A 4,822-nucleotide genomic window follows, 5' to 3' on the forward strand; every position below is an offset into this window, starting at 1 on the left:
AAGAATACCCTCTATACAATGAGCAAGTAAAATGTCATCCATATAATGAACTAAATAAACTTCAGGATAAGCCTTTCGAACGGGGTCAATCGCCTGATCAACAAGTTTTTGACAAAGTGTGGGGCTGTTAGCCATACCCTGTGGAAGAACTTTCCAATGATATCTTCGTGCAGGCTGTTTAAAATTTGTGGAGGGGATGCTAAAAGCAAAGCGATGGCAATCATTAGGTTGCAGGGGTATGGTGTAAAAACAATCTTTTAAATCTATAATTATTTTATAGGTTGCACGTGGCATCCCAGCAGGTGAGGGCAAACCAGGCTGGAGTGGTCCCATAACCACCATGGTCTCATTAACTTTTCAAAGATCTTGAAGCTATCTCCATCTGCCAGATTTCTTTTTAATAACAAATATAGGGGAATTCTAAGGTGAATTAGAAGGCTCAATATGTCCTAAATGCAATTGCTCCTGTACCAACTGCTCAGCTGCAGCAATCTTTTGTTTGGTCAGGGGCCACTGATCAACCCAGACAGGCTCATCAGTTTTCCAACTGTTTGAGTCTGCATGGATTACAGGAGAATCAGTAACCCCCATTAAAAACATCCTAGCCCAGATCTGAACGGTTTTGAGTAGGGCAATATGGGTTGAGTAATTACCTTGATTATCTTTTCCTTGCCCCTGTTGAGGGAGGAGTCCTTGGTTTAACATCATGTTAGAAACAGCTTTATTTTGGGGCAAACATATAAACTCCCATTTGTTGCATAACTTCTCTTCCCCATAAATTGACTGGGAGATGAGGGAGAATAAAGGGCTGGAAATCTCCTTCATGTCCTTCAGAGTCCCTCCAGTGCAGGATGCGGCTGCTCTGCTGTGGACTTTGAGACTGTCCTATTCCCCTCAAAGTGGAGTAAGCTTCTTGTTTGAGCCTCAGTATGGCTGAGGCCAATGCTCCTCAGCTATAACTGATACATATGCACCAGTATCTAAAATTCCTGAAAATGTTTTATTCTCAATAAAAAGGCCTAATTTAGGCCGTTCAGCAGAAATAGACTGTGCCCAGTATACATCAGATGAACCAAAACTATCAGTATTGTGCTCTCGTTTAGAGGCAACTTTCCCCTCCATGTGAAGAGGCAACAGAACTAACTGGGCTATTCGTTGATTTGTGGGAATACTGATTATCTTTAAAGGTGCGTGGGCCATAATTTTGAGTTCTCCCGTATAATCTGCATCAACTACTCCAGGGGATACCGATAAGCCTTTCATGGTCCAACTACTTCTGCCAATAATTAAGCCTACAGTTCCTTTTGGTAAAGGCCCGAAAACTCCAGTGGGAATGGCTTGCATCCCCATATCAGGTGTTAGTACTGTGTGGGCGGCGGCACACAAGTCCAATCCTGTGCTGCCTGAGGTAGCTCGGAGGAGGCTCTTAATATCGGGCCGGTTAGGTTGGGCTGAAGTTCGTTCTGAAGTGCCCCATAACACTGTTTCGGGGCCTGGGGCTGGCCCCTCACTCAGTTTCCTGACTGCGGTGGAAGAGGTTTGCCATCCACATCTGTCTTAGATCTGCAGTCTCTAGCCCAGTGTTTTCCTTTCTTACATCTAAGGCATACCTTAGGATTCTTGGTGCTATCTATGTTGTTTTTCTTAGAGCATTGTGCCATGCGGTGTCCCAATTGTCCGCATGAGAAACAACTGCCAGGAGGCCCTCCCTTCTTTACACTACCCTTGTTCTTAGTTTGTTGATATAAAACTTCCTTGATAGTTTTTCCCTGGATAGCAGCAGCCATAGACAATCCCTAAAGATAGGAAGGGCCAATGTCAGCACAAATTCTTACATAATCCGCTAAACCTCCCTTTTTCCTCTAAGGTCTTAAAGCAGCCTGGCAAGCAGTACTAGCATTCTCATATGCCATCTGTTTAGTTACAATAGTGCCGGCTTCTTCATCTCCTATAATTTTTGACACTGCCTCGAGAAGTCAAGTGACAAAGTCCTGATAAGGCTCGTCAGGCCCCTGTCAAAACTTTGATAAGTCTTCAGCCTTCCTATTTGAGGCAGGGAGCCTTTTCCATGCTTTTAAGGCTGCCTCATTAATTTGTGGATAAGCTTGTTCAGGGTAGGTCAGTTGTTGATTAAGGTCTCGAAATTGTCCTTCTCCCATTAGCATGTCAAAAGTAACCTACAGCCCGTTACGGTGGTTACATCTTCAGTGATGCCACAGACCTCGGTGTATTCTGAGCGCCGTAAGAGATAATCACCTCCTGAGAGAAAGGCTCGCGCAACACCCTTCCAATCATTAGGAGGCAAGTATTGAGATGAAAGACTTTCAATTATGGCTAGAGTAAACGGCACAGTAGGCCCGTATTGGGTGCAAGCCTGTTTTAGGTCTTTCAGCTGTTTAAAAGGCAGGGGCTCATGATACCTGCAATGATTAGCATCTTGAAAGACAGGGAAAATCATAGAATATCCCTCAAGATTTTCAACCTGTTCTCGGGCTGTTTTCACAGCCATTTGAAGTGGTGAAAGGACTGGCTTTTTTAGGCTAGATGGGACGTATACAGGCGCTGTTGGAATCAAAGGCGCTTCTGCGAGAGGAGGGGGAGGGAGCGGGACGGGGAGAGGAGGGGGAGGGAGCGGGACGGGCGGCAGCAGCGGGTCAGGATCTAAACCGGCTACAACAGATGGCGTTTTAGAGTGCAACGGCTTAGTTGTATTCATGGGCAATAAGTCTAGTTGTTCCATTCTCTGAGATATGGATGTTAGCATCTCTCTAAGTTCAGAAAAAGGGGGGCCTTGGTCTTTATTCTTTTGTTGAGTTACTATAAAGGCATCCCATCCTTCTTTGTTATGCTCAAAAGCCTGCTGTTTTAAATTGTCTTCCTCATCAGGAGAAAGGTCCGAATCTGAGTCTTGTTCGACAGCAGTAGTCTCATTATCATTTTTTCTGGAACCTGGAACAATTGGGGAGTCATATGTGCTCTGCTACCTGTTGTGGGGCACCTGAACACTTGGGTGTTATAAGTTTCAAGGTTGTTTCAAGTTTCCTACTCTCGTGTTCTGAGTTTAAACAATCCCTTATTAGAGTCCATAGAGAATAAGCATCAAGAGAAACTTTGTCCAGTCCACGGAGGGTATAGACCATTTGTATTTGTTCTCCTAACTTTGCCCAAGTTTCGAGGCTAACAGTTCCTTCCTCCGGGAACCAGGGACAAGTTTCCTCCACAAAGGCAAGAAATCTTTCTAGTTTCTGTTTAGACACAGAAATTTCTCTAGCTTTTAGCATAGTTTTTAACATAGAAACAAAGAACTGCCTACTATTACTTTGCCCCATAATTTTTACTCTCAACTATACCCTCTCCACCCACAGTTTTCCAACGAAACCTGAATAGGTGAGGTTTCCTTCTGGGATCACTTTCAATATTTCAGGTGGCTGGGCACTGGGATCCGCTCACGTCCCTAAGTTCAGGCGCCACTTGCCGGGCCTGCCAGCAAATGAACAGGTTGAGGACGCAATCACCAGAGCACCTGAGAAAGAAAAGACTCGGAAAGATGGGGTTGAGAGGGGCGGAGTCAGCTTGTGACTGATTCCGACGACTTTATTGAGGGGTAACATCCATATATATGCTAACAGGACTCACTAAATTTTAGATCAAAGACAGGCATACGTGCAGAACTGCAAACAGGAATTTTATCTCGACTCTAAGACTAGCAGAGCATGGCACTGGCGTCTTACAATCAGTTAAAGATTGCCTAGACATAAACCATTTGCAGAAGCCTGACAACCTTATCAGAGTCAGGAGAATGGGCAAAAGGTGGCTGCACCAATTTCCTTGAGGGAGATGAGAAAGGCCAATTCGCGCTTTAATAAATCAGGGGTGGCAGGACAGAGAGGGACTTCTTGATCTCTCTCAGGGCCAAGAAAGAGCCTGAGCAGTCAGGCTGGCTCCCCGCACTTCAGGCCACAAGGGAATGGCAGGACATACTTAAAGTAATGAAAGAGAATAACCCACAACCCAGATTACTGTACTGATCAAGGATCTCATTCAGATATTAAGGACAATTCAAAAGATTTACAGACATGCAAAAGTTGAGAGAATTCAGCAACACCAAACCAGCTCTTCAACAAATGCTAAAGGATCTTCTCTAGACAGGAAACACAGAAAGGTTGTATGAAAGTGAACCCAAATCAACAAAGCAAATGGCAATGGGCCCATTCTTATCAATAGTTACCTTAAATCTAAATGGGTTGAATGCCCCAATGAAAATACAAAGACTGACTGAATGGATACAAAACCAAGACCCCTATATATACTGTCTACAAGAGACCCACCTCAAAGCAAGGGACACTTACGGACTGAAAGTGAAGGTCTGGAAAAAAATGTTTCACGGAAACGGAGACCAAAAGAAAGCAGGAGTCGCAATATTTATATCAGATAAATTGACTTCAAAATAAAGGCTGTGAAAAGAGACAAAGAAAGACACTGCATAATGATCAAAGGATCAATCCAAGAAGAAGATATAACAATTATAAATATTGTGCTGTTATATTATATATTTAATATAGAAATTATGTATTGTATATTTATAATATATTATTTTCAAAAATTATCAAATTTTAAAATTAAATATATTAAAAATTCCAACATATGGAGGCTAAATAACATGCTTCTGAATAACCAACAAATCATAGAAGAAATAAAAATATAAATCAAAACATGCATAGAAACGAATGAAAATGAAAACACAACCCAAAACCTATGTGACACTGGAAAAGCAGTGCTAAGGGGAAGGTTTTTAACAATACAGGCTTACCTCAAGAAACAA

At 42.8% G+C, this 4,822-nt stretch overlaps 1 pseudogene; it reads right to left on the reverse strand.

The window, feature by feature from the left end:
- Positions 1–1,358: 1,358 nt before the first annotated feature.
- LOC133053534 (endogenous retrovirus group K member 7 Gag polyprotein-like) lies at positions 1,359–2,716 on the reverse strand (annotated as a pseudogene).
- Between the last annotated feature and the right edge of the window lie 2,106 nt (positions 2,717–4,822).

Source organism: Dama dama, chromosome Y, assembly GCF_033118175.1.
Source record: "Dama dama isolate Ldn47 chromosome Y, ASM3311817v1, whole genome shotgun sequence".
NCBI classification, from domain to species: domain Eukaryota; kingdom Metazoa; phylum Chordata; class Mammalia; order Artiodactyla; family Cervidae; genus Dama; species Dama dama.